The 23,719-nt window shown below is 45.4% G+C and overlaps 1 long non-coding RNA gene across 1 annotated transcript in view; it reads right to left on the bottom strand.

The window, feature by feature from the left end:
- The window catches only part of LOC141568191 (uncharacterized), a 138,653-nt gene that overhangs the window by 25,562 nt on the left and 89,372 nt on the right, over positions 1–23,719 (bottom strand). The window contains exon 2 of the long non-coding RNA XR_012491235.1: positions 12,831–12,916. This is a non-coding gene — a long non-coding RNA (uncharacterized LOC141568191). The remainder of the gene's footprint in view (positions 1–12,830; positions 12,917–23,719) is intronic.

Below are 23,719 nucleotides of genomic sequence, written 5' to 3'. Positions count from 1 at the left end.
AGGAGGCTGGTTATCTTTTCAGCGCTCATGCCAACAATCATTCAGAGTCGCAGTTGAGGTAGTTTCCTAAGTCGTCAAGCAATAATTTTCCACTCACGAAAAAATGTGCCTGTTGGACAAGAAACGAATTTAACCATGCCTCCAACATCTGGGGATCTGGCAGTCTCACCTCCACTAACAAGTTGGCGTCGGTATGCATAATTACAATGATAACCAGTGTTTTTGCTCACTGTTGTGCCAAGCTTCGTGTTTCGTCACTTACATGCACAATCACATTTCATTGTCATGAAGAAGGAAGTATTATGATCTCCATTGTACAGGTAAGGAAAACGTGGCTCGGAGGGATTCAGTGGTTTCCCTAGTTTGGGATCTGAACCCAAGCCTGTCTGAATCCACAGCCCAGGCTGCCAAGCACTCTTCTGATTGTTTTCTGTAAAATGCCAGATAGATATTTTCCGGTTTGTGGGTCATGAGATCTCTGTTGCAACGACTCAACTCCACTTTTGTAGCATAGATCAACCACAGACAAACAAGTGAGCAAATGGGCATGGCTGGTTGCCAATTAAACTTTACTATGAAAACAGGTCACCAGCTAGATTTGGCCCAATGTCCACAGTTTGCCAAACTCCTGCTCTAATCCTTCATACAGGAGAAAAGAGTTGAGCTGAATCTGTCAAAGATTGTGCTGGGGCTGCCGTAACAAAGTACCACAGACTGAGTGGCTTAAACAACAGAAATCTGTTTTCTAAGGGCAGCCAGATGGCTCAGTTGGTTAGAGCGCAAGCTCTCAACAACAAGGTTGCCGGTTTGATTCCCCCATGGGATGGTGGGCTGCACCCCCTGCAACTAAAGACTGAAAATGGCGACTGGACTTGGAGCTGAGCTGCGCCCTCCACAACTAGATTGAAGGACAACAACTTGGAGCTGATGGGCCTTGGAGAAACACACTGTTCCCCAATAAAATTTTTTTAAAAAAAGAAAAATACATTTTCTCACAGTCTTGGGGGCTAAAAGTTCTAGATCTAGGTGTCGACAGGACTGGTTCCCTCTGAAGCCTCTCTCCTCGGTGTGTAGACGGCCGTCCTCTACCTGTGTCCTCATATGGTCCTCTCTGTGCCGCCTATAAGGCCATCAGCCATATTGGGTTAGTGACATCATTTTAACTGAGTTACCTCTCTAAAGACCCCATCTCCAAATACAGTCACATCCTCAGGTGCTCAGCTGACTTCAATATACGGATTGGTGGGACCTGATTCAGCCCGTAATCGATGGGGTAGATTTCAACAGGGGAAGAGAGGAAGGAAAGAAAAGTAAGAAAAGTACAGGGGTAGAAGCTCTATGTTGGGACATGGTGGGTGCTCAATAAATTTACATTTTTTATACACTTTATTTTTTAGTTCACAGCTAAATGGAGCAGCAAGTACAGAGAGCTCCCACCTACCCCTGAGCCCACGTGCACAGCCTCCTCCACCGTCACCATCTCGCACCGTGAATGTGTTACAATCAAGGACCCTCCACTGACACATCGTCTCTGCCACAAGTCCATAGCTTACATGGGGGTTCCCTCTGGGTGGTGCAGATTCCATGGGTTTTGAAAAACATATACCGTGTAAGGACATGTATCCACCGTTACAGTATCAGAACAGTTTCACTGCCCTAAAAATCCTCTGTGCTCTGCCTGGTCATTTTTCCCCCTCTTCCCAAGCCCTGGTCAATTTACTTTTTAAGTAAACAAGAAAATTCTATTTGTATGCCCCTGGTTGTCTGAGATTCTGGTTTCAGTTGTGGCCCTTTCCTCCGGCCTCCACGGTGCTTCTTCCATGCCTCACACGGGCGTGCCTCCCAGCTCAGTAGGCAGGAGCCAGGGCCCCCTCTGAAGCTCAAAATTGCTAGGCTTACGCCCTCTAAAGCTTCCATTCTATTTTGTAAACCAGCAGCCCAGCTGCTGTTTGTACGGAGTGCCAAAATGCATCTGGAATGCGACATAATCCTCCCAGATTCACTTTGTGTTGTCACAGGTAAACGTGTCAAAACGCTGCGAATGTTCTCCTGGTGGTAATTGCACTGAAATGTCCCTGACGCGTCTCAAAATACAGGTGCCATCTCAGAGCATGTGGCGAAGGGGTGAGGTCTGCCTCTTTTCCCTCCCTTCATCTTGGACCCCCTGACATAACCAAAGGCTCCCAACAGTTAACGATTCCTTGTTTTCCCGGTTTATTTCCAGTGAAAGGTCCTCAGAGCCTCAGGTTCGGGGCTCCCTGTCTCATCTCACTGATGTAACTGATGTAATATTTATTATTGCCAACGTGAAAGGAAAGGATGTGGGCTGCCCCCCCAGCCTCCGGGAAACACTGGCTCTTTCATATTCTCATCTGCCTGCTGGGTTTTCTGACAAAGACAGATTGGGAGAGTGGGTGGTGATACGCTGCAGAGTACTCTTCCTGCTTGAAGGTGATGAGTATATTTCAACACCAACTTGATTTTCCAACATCTACTTCCTGGAAAAGTCATAGAGCCCCATCCCTGGCTTTGCCTGGCCTTTCCCTCTCACCAGCTGCCTGCCTTATCTCCTGCCTCCAGCCATCTCCCTTCCCCCACGCCATGATGCAAAACCACCAGCCACAGAAGGATGGTCCGCTCAGAGGGCGCCTCGTACCTTGGACTCAGCAACCTTACAGAACAGGTCCGCCCAGGATCAGGTGAGAGAGAGCTGCCAGGGCCTGGGACTCCCCTTATAGAAGGAATGCATCATTCACTCAGCACATGTTTATTGAGTATGTTCTATATGCCAGAGAGAGCGCTGTTGAAAGAAAGGGTGTGTTGTGAAGGAGAAAGATGGCAGCCTGTGCCCTCACGGAGCTAAAAATCTATTCAAGACACAAATGTTGATCACACAAAGTGCACGAATATGTGTAGAATGTCCAATTCTGATTAATAATACGAAGAAGTACGTGGGTGACAGCAGAATGGATCCAGTCCCTCAGGACTTGCGACTCCTGGGCTGACATTTTCAACTCATTCAGGTCTCACTCAAAAGGCGTCTCCTCAGAAAAGAGGTCCTTGACCCCCTGAAGTAGCCTTCCATCAACCCACCTCTTCCAAGTCCCTGCCCCTCACTCTGCTTCCATTTCCTCACTTATCACCACCTGAAATTGCGTTGCATACCCATTTACCTCTTTGCTAAGAGAATATAAGCCTCCTGAGGGAAAGGATTCTGTCTTCTTTTTATCCTATTAGCAGCACCTAGGACAATGGCCAACTCGTAGTAAGTACTCAATAAATATTTGTTGCATGAATGAGTCAACTGTGCTGATTTCTGAAGGACCAAGAGATGGTCACCAAGGGACGTGAAGGGGAAATGACATCCTAGGCAGTGTACCAGTGTCACAACCCGTCAGGGGTGGGTAGGACCAGCACCGAGGGGAGGAACAAAACTGGACCACAGGAAAATGAAAAGCTCGAGGTGGAGGGCCAGGCTGCAGAAGGAGGGTGATGCTGTCTGCAATCGCTCAGAACGAAACCGTGACCATCAAGAGTTTTGATCTTTACCCTAAAAGTAACAGGAAGCTCATGGAATATTCTAAGCTGGGAGGAGGTTAAAATATCATCAGATTTGCCTTGTGAAAAGACCACCCAGGGTGCAGATCAGAGTGGACCAGAGTCCAGTTGGAAGGCAACTGTGGAATGGAGGGGAAGTGAGCAGTTGGTCTGGAGCCACAGTGGTGAACAGAAGTCAAGAGGGTCGAGAGACACTTAGAAGATGATGCCCACAGGACAAGCTGAAGGATTGTTCATGAAAACAAAGTTGGGGTGGGGGGACGTGGGACTGTTTCCCAGATTCCACTCAGCAAACCACAAGATCCAACACGGTGGCCAAGTTCCTCGCCTCCGAATGGCCAGAAGCTGAGGCTTGTAATCCCACACCCACAGTCACGTGAAGAGTTGCTTCAGTTCCATGCCCACAACCTCTCTGCATTGTTCTCCGCCCCCGAATCTGAGGCCTCTTGGATCCTCAGGTGTGTTTCTTTGGCACCATATTCATAATTCTCTGGCTTTTTCCCAGCTGATCTGAAGCAGCAAAACACCAGATGGGGCCATTCCTCAGCCCGCCCAGGGAGAGGAAGGTTGCCTACGCTAGAGTTCCACCTCCAGGATCCATCAGAAAATTACAATTTCATTCATAGTTGATGATCTATCGACAACCTAGCTGGTAACTTTAATCCACCTTTGAAACCCACCGAGAACCCTACACGACATCAAATAGACAGGGCTTTTGTACAGCCCCAAAATACCGGGTGCCTCTGGTTTGAAGTAAAATTACCAGGAGAAAATCTTTGTTAGTTACCCAGCCTAGCACGAGGAGAGACTATAAACCAATAATATACGTGGGGGGCGGAGAGGAGAGAAAATCCCGATGAACTGGGGAAGGCACTGGTCTCAGACACACGCGCACACACACGTATTTGCACTCTGGAATGTAAAATGGAGGTGGCTTGAACCTGTGTGGGTTGCCATCACCACTTGTGAAAGCGTGTTAATGACAGAGCATTGCACTGCTCTCTGATGTACACAAACAAAGCCTAGAGCTGTTGGGAGCTTGGAAGTGATGTGATGGATCGCGGGAAACAAAACTGTGACTGTTTCAGAGATGGAAGGCAAAGGCACGGATGTGCGCAGCAGATAAAATTGCCCAGAATCTCTGTGGTGTGAGAAGACTGTGGCAGCCGCAACATTTTATTCCAGACCAAGGCCAGGTCAGAGGAGGCCCTGACCAGAAACCTGGTCATTTTAAAGAGGGGGCTGTCACCTCACTGCTGCTGGAGGCCAGCTCTTGGCTTAGGTCTCAGTCACTGGTTGCTGGAGTGGAGGTTTTAGAAGGAAATTCCAAATCCAATCCAGCTGGAGCCACCCACCTGAAGTGTTTAGGCAGCCCCGCCCTGAACACAGGTAGCCTGGCTCCCAATAATCCCCTTGGTTAGTCACTTCCTGACCCTAAGACAGGCCCGTGGAAAACTGTTTCAGCCCTTCAGCATCAGCTGGTTAAGTCATGTTGAGCTCTGATTTCAGATTGGCTTCTACTTTCAGCTCTGCCAGTTACTGTGTGATGTCAGGAAAGTTACCTAACGTCTCTGTGTCTGGTGGTTTCCTCCGCAGAATAGGACTAAAATATCATTACCTGCCTCCAACACTGATTCCAGAATTGTCTGTATGAATGAAATGCAATAATACAGACGAGGTGGTTGGAAAAGTCAGCAGCTCACATTTTGATTATCTGCCACTTATTTGGTGCTTCTTATGTTAGATATTTTTCTAAGCTCTTGACAAATATTAACCCGTTTAATCTTCCAGACAACCCTGTGAGGTTGATACTATTGCTTGCTCTGCTTCACAGATAAGGAAACTGAGGCAGAGACCACAGGGGATGTGTCCAGGGTCACAGGTGGAGCGTGACTCACACCCACACCTGCCTCCAGAATCCATGCGCTTAGTCAGCAGTCGAGAAATGTTCACCATTCCCATTATTTTAATCTCTCATTCCAAGCAGCCTCCAAATCCAGCTGATTTTTTTTCTTCCTTTGATGCATTTCACTCAGTTCTACTTCTCCATTCCACTGCCGTCACCTTGGAAAATTCTGGAGTCCCCCTGCCCTAATGCACCCTATACAGCACAACCAAGACACCTCTACCTGAAATACCACTTCCTGCCTCCCCAGCCTGCTCAGAGCGCTTCCATTGCTCCCTTTGCTTGCGGGGTGAAGGCCAAAGTCCTGTGGGCCCTTCCTCAGCTGGACCAGTCCGTTACCTCCTATCACTGCCCCAGGGGCCACGCCCCAGCCTCCCTGTCCCACCCAGACCGCCATGCAGGCCACCTTCCCTCGCCCCTCCTCACACATGCTCACACAGCACTTCCCCACAAATGCCTTCTCTGCTCCTTTCATGACTGTACACTCTTTACCGTGCCTTTTGTGTCCGCAGCTCAAATCTATGAGTGAATCTTAAACTGAGGGGTCAGTGACAGGTTATGAACCAGAGCAAAGACTGCAGTGGAAGAGGTATCCTCAGAAAGATAAATCTAGAAGCAGATTTCTAAGTAGACTGAGACAGGGGGGGAGAGAGAAAGGGAGGGAGGCCAGTGAGCCCACTGCAAAGTTATTTAATGACTTCTTTGTCTGCAAAGAAAAACCGGAAGTCTCAAGCTGGCATCCAACAAATCAACTATAACCACAAGGGTGTTTTCTTTGCTTTGTAACTTTTTTTTATAATAATATGGAAAATTCACATGAAAATTCAGATTTCTCGCTTCTCTTTAAAAATTAGAAGAGTTCGCCAGCCTGGATTCACTTTTCCCCACAGCAGCATTTGTGTGGTGTGAGGAGCAGCTGTTCCCTTTGGACAGAACATGCCCTCCAGTTTGCCGCAGTCCCCACCACTCCCGATTGTCCTCCACACTGACACCCAGTTGCCATTTATCATTACCTGTGCACTCTTTCTTGTCTTGGAGTCTAACTCTCTATCATAAGAAGAAAAATCAAGCACAGACCAAGAGGAACACAAATTTCAAGACAAAGAGAGGCAAATAGCTTTTGTTGTGGAAATGAATATTCTTACATCTTTAATATGCAAAGCCCTTGTCTGATTTCCTCTTTGGTACCTACCTGGCACTGTGGGTATTCGAGGTTGTACCACAGGTTTATACCCTTGGGACTCAGCCCTTCCTGCCAAGCCTTGCTCTGCTGACTCTGGTCCTAAGCCATCATGAATAGCCCCAAAAGCTGTGTTTCATGCCGTGAACCTTTTCCTACCTTGCTCCTGCTCCAAAAGTATCCTCCCCTTTGGATATCTGATCACTCACTAGGCAGGTAATCACATAATCCCATTCTAAATAAGTATGAACGCCTGATGATGGTTTCCTATACTCTGCATCTCAGGGTACACTTTAGTAGGTGCCTGTAGTGGGTTTGCTGAAAAGCCTTAAGCTCCTGTCGGGGGCTACTGTGGGAAATCGGGAATGGGGAATGCGGTGGAGAGAGCAGATAACTCACCACACCAGTTCCAGATTCCCCTGCATTGTAGAATGAAGTTCTGTATAAGATCCACTTGGGGAGGAGATGGAATGGTTCCACTACTTTGAAGAAAAAACGTTTGAGTTTTAAAAGCAATGATGTAGCAGTGACAGTGTTTGTTGTAAGCAAAGGAAACCTCCTCCGACTGAATTTCTGAGAAGCCGTGATGGCCCAAGGAGAGAGATCCCCACAGAAGCGCTGGGATCCCGGATGGGCCAGGCTGGGGAGCAGGCAGCAATGGAGAAGGGGACAGCAGAGCACACAGCACCCATCGTGTGGCCAAACAGCCTGGCCCCTGCCCTTTGGCCGCTGCCGCTGCTGCAGCTGGGACGAGTGGCTCCCTGTGGTGGCCCTCTGTTACTGGACTCTCCCAGAGTTCTAAGTCCCAGGAAAGCACGTCCACTTAGGCCAGCACTCCACAGCGGCAGCCCTGGTGACACCTGAGATGTATGACTCGTGGTTGTGGGGGGCCGTGCTGGGCACTGTGGGGTGTTAGCAGCACCCTGGCCTCCACCCACTAGATGCCCGTAACACCCCTCACTATTGTGACAATCAAACCTGTGTCCAGACATTGCTCCCAGCTAAGAACTGCTGAGTTAGTCCCGATACACCCTGGCGGTGCTTGTTTGGGTGGGTGGGGTGGGAGTGTCTGGACCCTCGGCTTCCATGGCAGAGGGCACGTGTCTAATATTGTCCTCAGCACCAAAGGAAATAATTCCCCCCGAACTACATCAAAGGCCCCTGGGGTAATGGACCGTGGAGAGCTCAAATTCCACAAGTGACTGGTACCATTGACATAAGCTTCAAGCTGCAAGTGCTCTCGGTTCTTGTAAACCCGCAGTGGAAGTAATGAGATGCAGAACAGAGACTGTCCTGGGGCCCTTCACGGCACCTGTCGTCTGCCTGCCACACCTGCCCAGCCAAAGCCACCCATCCACGCTCTCCAAATCCAGTGCAAAGCGGAATGACTGGTTCCGTGAGGGATTTACCAGCCTGAACTCCCCCCTCTGAACTTCTCTGCGTTACCTGAAACATTCTGGAAATCCTGTCAATCAGATGCAGTGGGACCACAGGTCAGTTCTTTGTCAGCCGACCGAAGAACACATTGGCTCCGCCTGCCTCTGCACAGACACACCGGCTCTGTACGTGCCACTGTCACGAGTTCGCGATGACAGGAATTTTGTGGCGGTACCGTGTCTGCCACCACACGCTTGGCGGTTTTCTTTCCCACCTGGACACAGCTAAAGGAGTGAACTACAAGCCTCTTATCTTGGAAGCCCTTCCACACTTTCAGACCCAGTCCCACCAAAACAAATGGCTTTAAGGAGAGCCAAACAAGGAGGGAAGAAGGAAGGAGGGAAAGCAAATAGAAATACAGAAATAAATAAATAAGTAAATAAATAAATAAGTAAATAAATAAATAAATAAATAAATAAATAAGTTCTAAAGAACTGGAGTGACCTCTACATGTCATGTCTGAATTTTGAATTTGCTCTATCTTTGCAATTCAATCTTAGTACACAATTACATCTTAAGTAGATAAACCTCTATAGACTAGTTCTTATGTAAACAGCTAGTAATTTTGATATATGAGAATTAAAAGAAATTTCCTAAGGCCAAATTCTGCCGTGTTTTAAGAAACATGCCTTGGTTATTCCAAGAATAATTTTGCTTCAGGGATCCAATTAAAGTTATCAAAACTGTAGGTTCTTCTGGATGCTAAAAATGCAATATATTTTGCACATACCTCTTATTATTTTTCAGGGATTTCACTTTACAGATTAAAAAATAAAACTTCCACCAAGGGGAAGGGTTTTGGAGCATCGCATGATTCTAAATTGCAAACAAAAAGCACAACACTGTGCAATCGGGAAGGCTCATAAGCAAAGAAGGAACAGGCTTGTGCATGGACAGTTGAAAAAAACTGCCAAGTAGGTTTGCTCGGGCGATGCTGCCCTTTTCAGTGCTTCGACGGTCAAGATGTGGTAAGCACAGTCCATACAAGGCATAATCAACAAGCAGCTGTTTGTTGCTGTTGCTGCAAAATTATGGGGTGTCCCACAAGGGCTGGCATCTTGTACGTTTGTAGGTATGATGATTGCCCTGCAAGAATCCTGACATTCCGTGCTTTACACAGGAAGACGGGGGAACAGTGATGGGAACAGGTGATGACAGCCTTCCAAGTGCCTGGATCCTCCTGGCTGCAGGCATTACAGGTGTGAGACCCGGAGCCGAGACCCACAAAGAAGGTGTTCTGTGAGCAGCAGAACAGGTAAATAAAACAGTTCTGTTTGTGAGAGCTGTCAGATGCTGTACCAGCCTATCGCTGGGTGAAGTTTCTGACATATTTCAGTTAGCCAGGTACTTTACTTGCAAAGAAGATTTCAGCAGCTTGACCTTTATTATTTCATAATGAGTAAAGAATTTGCCTGTCACACCGTGATTTCTGTTATACAGCTTCAGAGAGAGAGAGAGAGAGAGAGAGAGAGAGAAAACCAAACCACATTTGTCCATTTCCCTGCTGAAATATCACTGAGCCAACCTTCGCTATGTGGCCCAATAGAGTGGACCCCAATCCGGCCACCAGAAGGAATAGTTGACGGGGACGCTTGGTGGGCAGAGGAGAACACTTTCTAGACCTATGATTACAGAAGCTGAAATCTCCAGATTTTGTTTTTTCAAAACTAAGTTGGATTTGATTTTCCCCTGTAGTCTAGGGCAGGGACCAGCAAACATTTTCTGTAAAGGGTCAGGCAGCAAACACGTCAGGCTTTGCAGATCGTATAGTCTCTATCACAATTACTCAACTCTGCCATCGTAGCTTGAAAGCAGCCATAGCCCACTGCAAATGAACAAGCGTGGCTGTTCCGATAATGCATCGTTTTACAGAAACAGGTGGCCGTCGGATGTGACCTGTGAGCCATAGTTGGCTGCCTCCTGCTCTAGGTTAGTGGTGGGGCTGGCCCTTTACACCTTCACGGCTTCAGAGATGCCGCCGGCTATCCAAGGTTTGGGGGAAATCTCTCGACGTGACAACTATAAAATTTTGTTTCAAATGGTCAGAAAAGAAATAATAGCAACAGGGCTTTATTCGTTTATTATTTTTACCTCATGGAGTCCACCTTCCTCCTTTTTACAGAACCACCACTGGTACTATCAGGTACATTTCACAGCAAAGTAGGCTGAAATGACCCAAAATGAAAGGACAGATGTCTTCAGTCTCCATCACAGCTTGGGCAGGTCTAGCCAGAGACAGGAGGTGCAGAGGGGCTCCCGCCCGCCCCACCCCTTTCCCCCTTTCTAGTTCTAGGACACACCCACCAGCTTCTGCCTCTGGCCAGAGAGACCTGAAACAGCGTCAGCTCCAGCAGCTCAGCCTTCATCAAGTTCCCCCAGAGGTCAACCAAGAAGAATCACCCAGGTCGAATCAGGACTCCATCTCATCGGCTTGTAATGTGTTTATTTGTTCGTTTGCTTTTGTTTGTTTGTGGGAGCTGGGGAGTGTTTGTTGCATTTGAGGGGTTGGGATTTTTCTTTAGTACCACTTTTCTCTAAAACTAAATCCCTTGAAATTGTCAATGCTTTCTAGGAAAAAAAAAATACTGGCTCTTTTTGTCTGTTACAAAAAGCCACCTTTCCCTCTACCAGGCTTCATGAAAACATAATTGTTAGTTTCCCGTTGAGTTCATTTGTTTTCTTCCCAACGCTATGCTTTAAAACAATGTGCTAATGTAACTTCTAATAAATACCAATTTGTAAAATTTGGATGTTAAAAAAAAAATCCAAGCATGAAACTGGCATACACGGAAGCCCAGACCTCCCTCCGAGTCCTCCCCTTGATCCACATACTGACAAATATTCATATGTCAGTTCTTTGGGGCTTCCTCAGGCCCAGAGCCCCGACTTCCAAGGTGAATGAGGTACGGCCTGACCTTGTCTAAGACCCACGACTCATCGGTCATTCAGCCTCAGAAAGCTTCTCCGCCTATCCTCAGCTCCACAGAGGAGCAATGAATAGAAAAGGCTTTTCTCCTCCAACCTGGTGAGCGAGGCTTTTTAAGAGGCTGAAGGCGGCTTTACCAGCCACGGTGGAGCCATTTAAATAACAAGGGTCAGGATTAGCCCTTCATAGAATCGAGGTGGAAGAAAATCCCCAGAAGCAGTGAAATGAGAGAGGCTTCCTCCTCTTACAATAGATCGGTTTCCCATCGTGCTCTGCACACGCAGCCAAAATTATATTGCATACACACTCCCCCTGCCATAAACACATACGCGCCTCTATAGATGAAAACCGATTTTAATATAGAAACCCTGGTATCTATAATTCATGCTCTTTAGCCTTTACATATTTATTCTGCATTTTAATTAAGGCCAAAATCTGAATACTTTAGATGGATGGTTTCTTTTTTCTCCTACGCATAGCTTACAGGCAAATTACCTGGCAGAAGCCCAAATGTTAAGCAAACACGAGAGAGCCTGTGACTAGAGTAAGCTAATATCTGGACACAACCAGCCTAGGAGAGCTCGGAAAGCTCTCTCCTTTCAAAGGGAACCGTCCCAAGATTGGCAGGGCCCCTCCCCGCTGCAGTCACAAAGAATGAGAGGGTAAAACACCAAAGTTTGGGGATGACCAGACAGCACACCTCTCCACAGGAATGCATCACCAGGGCCGAGAATGGATGTTCCCCACGCTGACCCTGGAATAACTCACTCACACAACGATGAAATCCAAAATCAGAACAGCCAGAAGCTCACACCTGACGTTTGGTTGGACCGACCAGACTTTGCCATGAAATTTTGATGCTTTGATACCCTAAGAGGTTTCCCAATGAATAATCAATCAAGAAAGGCGGTCTTTGAAATGCAACTCCACCTAAACCTTGCCCAATAGGCGTCAAGGTGTTCCTTTTGAATTTCTGAAGCAGACACCTGTTTTGTAAATAAAGTTGAATCGGGACACTGCCATGCTCTCACTTGCTTACATATCATCCATGACTGTGCTCACTCTGGGATGGCGGAGTGGAGTACGTGAGACAGAGATCACCCGGCCTGCAAAGCCTGAAATATCGACTCTCTGGCCCTTTCCAGAAAAAGTTCCCGACCCCTGTTCTCAAGAGCAGCTGCCCCACCTTTTGCCTTCAATTTTCTTCCTTCAGGAAAAGACCAGACAAGTGACTCAGAGACATTTGGAATTCCCAAAGTCTCTCCATTGTACAGGTTCTTCTAGTCCTTACAGAAGCCGTGAGAAAACGGCAGGAAATACTTCCCAAGCCTCTTCTCTGGAGGTAAAATAGTCCGTATTACTTTTTCAGGCGTCGTAACAGTGCACTGCTAAACACTGGTAGACCAGCTAACAGTAATGAAAGTAACAGAAATACCACCAGGGACATGTCCACCATCCCATGAATGCCTACGGGCCAGCACTGGGCTAGTGCTTTATCTGCATTATCTCATTTTAATGACCATATCACCACATAGCAGAGCCTGCTAGAATGCCAATGTCATACTGTTGGCAAGGAACGGATGCAGTGTTGAAAACCAAACCTGTCTGATTTCAAATCCTGTCTTCTGAACTACACTACCTCCTCAGAGGCCTGGGCTCTGACCCCACCTTCACTGCCGACGGTGACAGCTGACACTCACACACTTACACCACCAGGAGCTTTTCCAGTAACTCAAAAATCAGACCCATCATGAGAAAGGTAATGCCATCATACCCATTTTGCAGATCCGGAAACTAAGGCTCAGGAAGGTGAAATGACTCACCTAAGTTTACCCAGCTTGTGTGACGTGATCCTGGGGAGTCTGGAGCAGACTCAGATGCTTTGTCTCTCCGGGGCTGGGCTCTCCATCTGTAAAATAAGGGGTATAACTTTTTAGGACCCAAGGAGCTAAGATGAGTAAAAAGTAACTTAGAAGATGTAGCAAAAAACCGTGATGTGCTAAACACATCATGTCACGGGCCACGGAACAGCCTGCCTGGCCTCCACCCTCAGAAGCAGCTGCCCCGTGTCACCATGGACGTCACAACTCTGCCGCAAGGGACATTGAATTCAGCATAGATTGGGGTATCCAGAGAGGACTCTGCAAGGACAGGTGCTCTCGTCCTCCCTCTTACACAAACTGTCATAAGTGCTCGCGGGTACCAGATCTCAATTAAAATGCACATTGAGTAAGCAGGTAAATAAATACTGATAAAGCAGAAAGAGAATGTAGGTGACACCACTGTATTAGAGCTGTTCACTGATGCTTATAAAGGGCTTTTTTTGCCTCCCAGAATTTATTCTGTTATCTTTAGGTGAGAGAGAACCCCAATTTCCTTTGCAGGAGTCCCCTTGCCCTGCTGGACCAGTCTGATTAAACTGAATCTCAAATGGGCTCTGCTCTCCCTCCACTGGCCATGAGCAGGCTATACCCCAAGCCAGATTTCTCAGAGCTGGCTTTGGAAACTCCAAAAGGAGGGTCTTCCCAAACAGGATGCTTTGTGGACCCTGGTAGCCAGACCCTCTGCAGCAGCCAAGCTCCAGGGACCTGCCACGCCTGGCCCCAGCTTTTCCTCCATCCTGCAAGCCTCCTCACAGCCTGCTGAGAAATCCCCATCTTGCTTACGTTAACAAAACTGGTTTCTCTTGCTTTTAAAAAACCAACACTAATTTTTACAATTCCAACGGCAGTGTTCTTGAAAAACAAATTGCCTTCATTCAGTGTCATTTAAGTCTCCTTTCTATGAATATATTTTTTTCAATTTTGTTTCTACTTTTCCCCTTAAAAAAAAAAAAATCTAGATAGCCATGTTAAGATGCCAGGTAGGGTAGAAATTGACTAAATGTGGACATACCTACAAAGAGAAATTTTAAAAGCTGTACTTCATTCATACTTGTCTTAAAAGGTGATATGTGCACGTTTTTATTTTCTCATTCAGATTCAATCACCAAATCTGCTAGCTTTTCGCCCAGCACTGGCTCTCTAGAACTTTGATAAGCAAAGATTCTCTGAACTCAGCTGGGTCTTGACCTCAATCTACTGTCCAAACAGGTGCAAATTTTCTGCAAACCATTACTGTCTACTCCATATTTTACCATCCGATCACCAGCTGCTTAATTAAATGCTTTCCCAAACATGATCCATGATGTCTACTGAATTTCTTTAATCTCTTGCTTCCATAAATATCAAACTGTCACTTGGGACAGTTTGCTCATAGGGAATCCATGAGAACCCTACAAACAACTGATTTCTTCTCACTGTGCCCCTCCCCCCACCTCCCCTCCCCCCTGCCTCCATTCCCCCTTCCACACCCCGCCCCCCAGCCTTGGGACCTTGCACTTGCCCTTTCCTCCACCCATTACACTCCTCCAGTCTCCAGCAGTGGCTCCTGGCTCCATTCAGGTCTCAGCTTAAATGTCACTGCTTTAAAGGGATTTTGCAGAACACTTGACCTAAACGACCGCTTCCCCCGCCCACCCCCAACTTACTTTTTCATAGCACCTGTGCTGCTGTGCTTCCCAAAATATATGACTTATGCTTTTGCTCCCTTATCTGTAGTTGCCTCAACTACACTATAAGATCCATGGGAGGAGGGATTTGATGGTTCTAGCTCTTAGAAAAGTGTCGGAACCGTAAGCTTGGGAAAGAAAGGGAGGTAAGAATGGAGAGAGGAAAGAAGGGAGGAAAACAGAGAGGGACAAAAGAGCTTTAGGAACCTTGACAACCATTTGCCTCTCCCTAAACCTTCGATCATAATAATAACAGTGATTCATCAGCGACTCAGCTAAGTTATGCGGGACCGTATACCATTTGGAGACCCCCTTTAAGAAAAAGAATGCAAAATTATGAATGTAACACCACGTATGGAAGTGTATATTTTTTTAAATGAGAAAAGAAATCACAACACATGATAAGTGTGTTGGAAACCCAATCTCATTCTTCTTGGATCTTTTATGTAATGTGCCAGACAGGTTCAAATAGAAATGCTTCCTGACAGTGGTGTGGCCTCTGCTACCCATCTAGAACATTCTACAGCCCCCAGCAACCCCCAGAACACACAGGGGTCCAGGCCTGTGAGACCCCCCAGAGCCTTCCTGTTCTCCAGCACATCTGTCTCCCGTTTAGAAGACACTGTGTCCCAGGGGCATACGTCTTCTCTCATATCATCTCATTGAACCCTCACAGCCACCCCATTAAAGAACCCCACAGATAACAAATGCCCACTTTGAAGATGGGGGACCTGCTGTGGGAGTTTGCACTGATTCTCAGCAATGTTTATCCATCATGTCTGAAGGAAACAATGTGTTCCGTGTGATACCTCCCACCTTCCTAGGAAAACGTGAACTCGCTCTAAAAAGCCCAAGAACGCCACTGTCTCTCCATCTAGCTTCCACTTTAATTCTGTCTTCACAGTATTCTTTGCTAATCGTGTATTGTCTAAGCTGTGGCTCACTTTTTAAAATGTCCTGACCACATGTGTAATACCTTTATGTTTGCTTTCATTGTTTCTGTATTGCAGGAGTTCTTAATTCAGTGTGTCCTCCCAAGCGTCACTGGCATGCTCTTTGTCCCCGCTTGCAAATCACAAAGGCAGATACACTGAATGATGTTACAGTATGTCTTCACAATGACAGTGACCCCTGAGCTTGGAGGGAAGGGTGCACGATGCAAACGTGACAAAGGATACGACCTGCTCAAGGACTGTTTCCCTTCTTCACGAGAGAAGCGGAAATAAAACCACCCTGGAGTACCACCTCTCACTGACACAGCAGCTAGAGTCAAAACGTGGATAACTCGCTGTGCTGGGAGGCTGTGGGCGATGGGTACCACTCCCTGTCCGTGGGATACAAATTGGCACAAACTTTCTGTACAGTACACATTTGGCAGTTTCTACCCAAATTACACATGCATTTACTTACCCTCTGACTCAACAACCTCACTTCTAGGAATTTATTCACATATGCACACATTTCCATATATGCTCACATATGTACACATGTGCAAAGAAATGAATGCCCACGCTTGTTCATTGCTGTGCTATTTCTAATAAGAACAAGTTATAAACAGTCTCTGTGTCCATCATGAGGTTCTGGGTAAATAAATCACAACACAACCATACAATGGAGTATTATACAGCATTTCATATTCAAATATGAAAGGAACTATAAGACATATAATTAGAATAGAAGAGGCAGGTGCAGAACGGTATGTATAGTTGAATGACTTTTTATTTTAAAAAAGGGGAAAATACCTACTTTTATTTAGATGAATAAAAACATTACGTGAAGGATAAACAAGAAACTACTAACAGTGGTTACAAATTTTAATTTTGGAGGGCATGGGAATAAGGACAGGAGAAGTATTTCCCACTAGTTATCTTTTCTTAATTTACAGAACTCTATAACTTTGTCAAAAATTAAAATGAAATATTAATTGGGTCACCACACACCCATTAGGATGACTATTTTTAAAATGTAAAATAGTATAGCCACTGGGAAAAGAGTGTGGCATTTCCTCAAAAAAGGGAAAATAAAATTACTGTATGATACAGCAATATATCAGTATATCCAATACACAAAGGGTACCAAAAAAACGTATACACATCTTAAGAAAGGAAAAAACTGTATTAAAATTATGCTGATGGGAACCACTTTGAGCACCTCTTGTAATTGCAGAAGTCACACGTGACTTGTATTCATCTTTTGTTATTGGTATATATTGACTATTACAATTTTAATACAGTTTTTTCCTTTCTTAAAATGTGTAACCAAAATGATTGGAAGCAGGGTCTCAAAGAAATATTTGTACACTGATGTTTGTAGCAGCATTATTCACAATAGCTAAAATGTGGAAGCAGCCTAAGTATCCATTGATGGATGAACAGATAAGCAAGATGTGGTAATATTGAATGAAAAGTTATTGTTTAATGGTTATAGAGTTTTAGTTTTACCAGGTAAAAGCGTTATGGAGATGGATGGTGGTAACGGTTGCATACCATTATGAATGTATTCAATACCACTGAACTTAAAAATGGGTAAGTTGGTAAATTTTGTTATGTATATTTTACCACAAAAAGTTGATTTAACACCAAAAGCAATGGCAACAAAAGCAAAAATCCACAAGTGGGACTATATCAAACTAAAAAGCTTCTGCACAGCAAAGGAAACCATCAACAAAATAAAAAGGCAACATACTGAATGAAAGAAAATATTTTCAAATCACATGATAAGGGGTGAATATCTAAAATATATAAAGAACTCAGGCAACTCAGTAGCAAAAAAAAAAAAAGAAAAAAATCCGATCAAAAAATAGGCAGAGAATTTGAATAGACGTTTTTCCAAAGAAGACGTACAGATGGCCAACGTACATGAAAAGATGCTCAACATCACTGGTGATCAGGGAAATGCAAATCAAAACCACAATGAGATTATCACCTCACACCTGTTAGAATGGTTGTAAAAAAGACAAGAAATAACAAGTGTTGGTGAGGATGTGGGAAAAAGAGAACCCTTGTGCACTGTTGGTGGAAATGTAAATTGGTGCAGCCATTATGGAAAAGAGTATGGAAGTTCCTCAAAAATTAAAAATTAAACTACTTATGACCCAGCAATTCCACTTCTGGGTATTTAGCCAAAGAAATTGAAAACACTAAGTCGAAAAGACATATGCATTCCCCTGTTCATTGCAGCATTATTTACAATAGCCAAGATATGGAAACAATAGCCTAAACGTCTGTTGACCAATGAATGGATTAAGAAAATTTGAATACACATACACACACACACACACACACACACACACACACCACAATGGAATATTATTTGGGCCCAAAAAAGAATAAAATGTTGCCATTTGCAACAACATGGGTGAAACTTGAGGGCATTATGTTAAGTGAAATAAGTCACACAGAAAGAAAAATACCATATGATCTCACTTATATGTGGAATCTCAAAAAAATAAAATAAAGAAATACTAAGCTCATAGATACAGAAAACAAGTTTGTGGTTGGCAGAGGGGGTGGGTGAAATGGGTGAAAGGGATCAGAAGATACTAACTTCCAGTTATAAAATAAATAAGTCCTGGAGATATAACATACAGCATGGTGACTGCAATTAATAATACTGCATTGCCTATTTGAAATTTGCTAAGAGAATAAATCTTAAAATTTCTCATCATAAGAAAAAATTCTATCAAATATATGGTGATGGAAGGAGAACTGACTCTGGGTGGTGAACACACAATAGGATTTATAGATGATGTAATACAGAATTGTACATCTGAAATCTATGTAATTTTACTAACAATTGTCACCCCAATAAATTTTAAAAATAAATTTTAAAAAAAAGAAAAAAATCTATAACTATGTATGGTGACACATGTTAACTAGATTTATTGTGGTAATCATTTTGCAATATATGCAAATATCAAATCACTGTGTTGTAAACCTGAAATTACTATAATGTTGTATGTCAATTATACTTGAACAAAAGAAAGAGGAAGATCTGAAGCCTGTAATTTAAAAGGAAAAAATTAAAAAGACACTAAAAAGTCTAGAAAAGAGAAGTTGGGCTCTGACATATACAAATGATTGAACTTGAGACTACTCTTAAAGGAATGTAGCTTAATACTTTTCAAATGTATGTTATAGCACAAATAAATGTTATCAAAGTGTTTTCAGAGACAGCACAAACTTGTTTTAAGGACCAGATAGAACTCATTAGAACTACTCTGCAAAATCCCATTAGTATCTAGAAAAAAATTGACAAGATAATGTCCTTAAGAAGTATCTGCGTCTGACAAAATGCTGTACTTACACTACATGTTCAGTAAGTACTTCCTGAAAGAGTGACTGGAAAAAAAAAAAAGAAAGAATTAAATGAGAGACTCAATCATTCCACATCCTAGTCCCCAAAGAACAATATTACTGACCATTAGTCATCATTGGAGGGATGATGCGGTGTCAGAAAATCTTAAAATTCTTTTCATCATGCCAAAATTTATCAAAGCCAAGAAGGGGGATCCTGTCAATTGTAAATTGGTGAATGTAATGTCACAGACAATCTACTGAGGAAGATGGTGGTGCTATTTTGAACAGATAACTGGTTTTGTCGGTCTAAAATCCTTTACTCCCTTCTCCCTGTGGCAATATCCTTTTACTTTGATAAGCTGCCCTTCCATCATTTGGTGGACGCAGCTCAATCACAAGTCCACCACCTTCTCAAAAGGTGGGCATGTGACTCAGGCTGGCGAATAAGAGCCCTCTGACCTCAAACACAGTGATTGTCCCACGATAGAGCACATGACCCAAAGAGAGCCAATCAGAGTCCTTATTCTCATTGCTGCTTAGACTGTGGGCGTGGGAGATACTTAAGCTTGGAGCTGCAGATAACCTCCTCTGTTGCCATGTAGATTTAGGAAGGTAAAGACAATTGAGGGTGACGCCAATAAAGAGAAAAGCAGAACCAAAAGATAGAAATGAGGTCCTAATAGCAGTTTAAACTCATGGGTCCAGCTATACCTGAAGTTAGGATTGTTTCTTTGAGCCAATAAACTCCCCATATTGCTGGGGCCATTTTGAATTAGTGTCTGTCGCGTGCAAGCAAGAGCCCTGGCTTCATCAGTTATCAGCAGTGCTGAGCCACGTGTCCAGTAGGAAGGATGGCTCATGCTGATACACTTACCAGCTTCTCCTGGGCCCTTCTTACTAAGGACAAACGATATCCAAGTTGCTACAATCTTACTCGCCTTAGTTTCACACTTACACCTACAGAGTTACGCTGTGAATCAATCACTTCTTTAAAGGTATTGTTTTAAGGACAATAAGTATTGTCAAAAGGAACAAAAACCGTCCTGGACAGTGATTGTCTCAAGGGTAAAGATAAAGCTCTAGAGCAGACCAGGAAGTGGCCCACCTGGGGGCTGTGATGTTCTTAACTCCTGCCTGACTCATCCTAAGTCCCACTCACTTCAATAGTTGAGTCACGGCAGGTTAAGAATGACTCAAAGCAAGAAACCACCCAGAATTCCTTCCAACTAAGGAAACTAACAAGACTAGGGGGTTCTGGCATCAGAGAGCCCAAATAGCAGATCCCACTCTGCCGCGGACCAGCTGTGTGTCTTTGGGCCCACCAGCTAACCTCTCTGTGCCTCAGCTCACAGGATGGCCGTAAGGACACGATGAGCTGTCACAAGGGGAGGAGCTTAGCACAAGGCCAGACACAGAGAAAGTGCTCAATAAATGTTAGCAGTCGGTATCCTGTATTCAGTCAAACATTGATGGATCTCTTACCAGCAAAGCCCAGTGATGGATAAAGCAGAGAATATAAAGTTTATCAGACATGGGTCTTGACTTCAAATAACTTAACTGTTTATTAATAAGCGAGGTAGGACTAGTATCAACATAACTATTAATAGACTAATAATAGGTAACACTTCCGGGACTAGGCCCCGGAGATTGAACAAGACCTTTGCCCTCATGGAAGGTACGTTTTATTGGAGGAGACCGGCAATAAATAATGCAGTATTCAATTTAAAGTTCTGGTAAGGACTACAAAGGGAGTCCACAGCGTCAGGGGCGCAGGAACAGGGAGGTTGAGATGGAGCGTCCTGCCATGGCAGTGATGTACCCAGAAAGCGGCCCCAAGGGTGGCCAGTAAGACGATGGCAGGGACAGCAGCAGGAGAAGGAAGGGGAGGAGGCCAAGCAGTGGGGTGACCTCCTGCAAAGCCAGGAAGGAGGCAGCTTCAGCCTGACCCCGCAGGGGACTCAGTAGTGCAGGTCATGGCTCAGAGGCCCGCGAGCCAGGCTCTCACACCCCTACCCCCATCAGCTCTCAGCAAAGGGCCGCCCGGGGAGACTCACCCAGGTGCTCCTGGCTGTCTTTGCCTGGGGGAATGTCTTTAATGCAGAGGTGCCAGTGCAGACCGTGGAGGAGAGAAGCCCATGAAGCCAGGGAGGGGCCCTCAGAGCACTTAGAGAGATCCCAGGGGATGTGGGCGCAGCTCCCACAGTGGCCATCACACAGGGGACTGGGACACCCTGTTAGGATGGGCCACCAGGAAAGGCTTCCCTGAGGAAGTGACACTTCAGTGAGTAGGAGTGGCCGGGCACAGAGGACAGGTAGCTGGCTGAGAGTATAGAAGGGGTTATTTAGATGTCATATTTTTCCGGAAGGCCGTGCAGATGAGAATCATGTAGGCTGCCATTCCCATCTGGGCTCCGTCTGCAGCCATGACACTCTGTGGGAGACGTTAGCAGCCGTGCCAGGTGGCCAGGTTGAGGGCTGCCACCAGTGACGAGCACCATAACTAGAGATCAAGGGCTTTCCCCAGGAAGCACTTGACAGCCTCACAGCTGAATGACTCAGCCTTTCGGTGGCGGGTTCGTGGCTCATCACCAGTCCTCCCAAGGACTTGTTGCACTCCGGGATGCCGCCGAGCGGTAATGGGCACCTGTGCACCCGCCGCCCCTTGCCACTGGTCACGTCTGCTTGGCACGAAGTTCTGAAAGAGCTCAACTTTCCCTGAACTCCTACTTTAAAAATGAGACCCAAGCAACACGTTTTAAAAGAAACCAGACCTGGATCTATCTAGACCAGTGCTTCTCAACTCGAGGGCAGTTTTGCCCCCCAGGGGATACTGGTGGTGTCTGCAAACATTTTTACTTCTCATAACTCGGGGTGGGGGTGGGGGGTACTGCTGGCATCCAGTGGTTAGAGGTCAGGGATGCTGCTAAACATCCTACAATACACAGGAGGGCCCCACAACGAAGAATCATCTGGCCCCAGACAGCAATGGGGCCAAGGGTCAAATGTGTGGCAGTGACCTGATTCTAATCTACAGCTTCTCTCCTGTTTGCCAAGGTCAGTGCTGTGGTGCGTGCGAGAGCTTTTTCAGTGTCAAATAGAAGAAACTATGTTGAAACTGTCTTAAGCATAAAAGGATTATTGCTCAAATAATTGACTAGTCCAGACATAGCTGAACCAGGGCTTCTAATGATGCCATCAGGAATCAATATCTCTCTCCCTCTCCCTTTCTTTCCTTCTTCCTGTCCCCCTCCCTCCCTCCTTCTGTTCTTTTTTCTACCCTTTTTGCCTTATTCTCAAGCAGCCTGTCTGCCCTGTGAAGGCTCTAAGGAGCACATGTTTACATCCTCCAAAATTGACAACCCCCGGGGGCAGTAGAGTTTCTCTTTCTTGGGACTGTACTTAATGTCATGACCTAGGAATTGGCTTGGTTTTCTAACTGGGGCGACTCGACCATCCCTGCACCAATCATTGCAGCCAGGGGATGTAGAACTCTCAGTGTTTTGGCCTGAGTCCTGTGTCCACATCTGGAGCCAGGATAAGTAAACCCACCCAGAGCCACATACTGACATTCGTTCCCTACGGAAATGGGGTGCTTTATGTGTAACTGTGCATCCAATTGTCACATCAAGCTGGAATGAAGATGGCATACTATTCCCATGAGACAGACATGGAATCCCATTGAGAGACCAACGTGACAGGATGGTTGTGTCTACAGGTTCCCAACACCTGCACTTGGTGCTGGGTGACTGCTTATCTTGTGTGTTTTATTTTCCTTGTCTGCAATGGGAAATGGTTTGTTTGGGGAATTAAATGAATTGATACATATGAAGGGACAGACAAACGTCAGCTCTCATTTTTGAGAACTAACCCAAGCTACTGATTTTACAGAAGGAGAAACTGAGATCTAGACAGGAAATCTGCCTTCTTCCAGCTCACACAGAAAGTCCGTGGCAAATGCAGGACAAAAGGGCCCCCTTGTTTCACTCCACCATGGACCCTTCTGAAGATTTTAGTCTACTCTAAATTTCATCAGCCGCAACAGCTGGAAATACACCCTAAAACTCAGCACACAATGATTTTATCAATTTTCCATCCACTCTGACATACCAGCCTCCTGAAATGAAAAGCCTTCCAGCTATCATGGGGACATAGAGCCCAACCTTCCTCCAGCAGGGTGTTCTTCCCACTCTCGTGGCAGCAGACGAGTGGGCAGGTCACAGTTTTAAGGTTCACTCACACGCTGCTCTGGCTTTTCCGGCAGCCTCCCTCTCCCTCTCCCATCAGCTTCATGATATTTATTACTTGCTCCTTCCATTTGTGAGTTAGCTGCAGAAAAAGAGAAGCTGCGTGCTCCTTTCAGACAGCATGAGAGGCAAAGAAAAGAAAAGGTTATGGCTGTGTTTGCTTTACTTAGTGCTGTTTTCCCGGCTGCCTCACAATGAACACTCCACAGCAATCCAATAGCGTATTATTAACCAAAGAGCTTTTTCAGATAAACACTAAACAGCCACTCTAATGTCACAGGGCCTAGGTAGAGAGACAAGGATAAATGCTAATTTTAAAATTAAGTCGCTGTCTCCCTGCATGTCTGAGACAATGGGGCGAGGAGAACAGGAGCAGTGACAGGAAGTCATGATGGAAAATTCCATCACGTTGAAATTAAAGAATGGCAGATGTGATCACCGTAAGAATTAACATTCCTTGAGTGTTTACTATATGCCAGACATTCAGTGCCCACAACGACCCTATACAGATATAGATGTCTTTACAAATGAGGAAACTGAGGCTGAGAGAGGTCAAAGTCACCATGGGTATAGATGGAGAGGCCAGGACTCGAACCCAGGCAGCCTGGCTCTGAACTTGG

The sequence above is a fragment of the Rhinolophus sinicus genome, linkage group LG13, assembly GCF_036562045.2.
Source record: "Rhinolophus sinicus isolate RSC01 linkage group LG13, ASM3656204v1, whole genome shotgun sequence".
Lineage (NCBI taxonomy): Eukaryota > Metazoa > Chordata > Mammalia > Chiroptera > Rhinolophidae > Rhinolophus > Rhinolophus sinicus.
The sequence above is the reverse complement of the archived record's forward strand: the minus strand, read 5'-3'. Positions and strand labels throughout refer to the sequence as shown.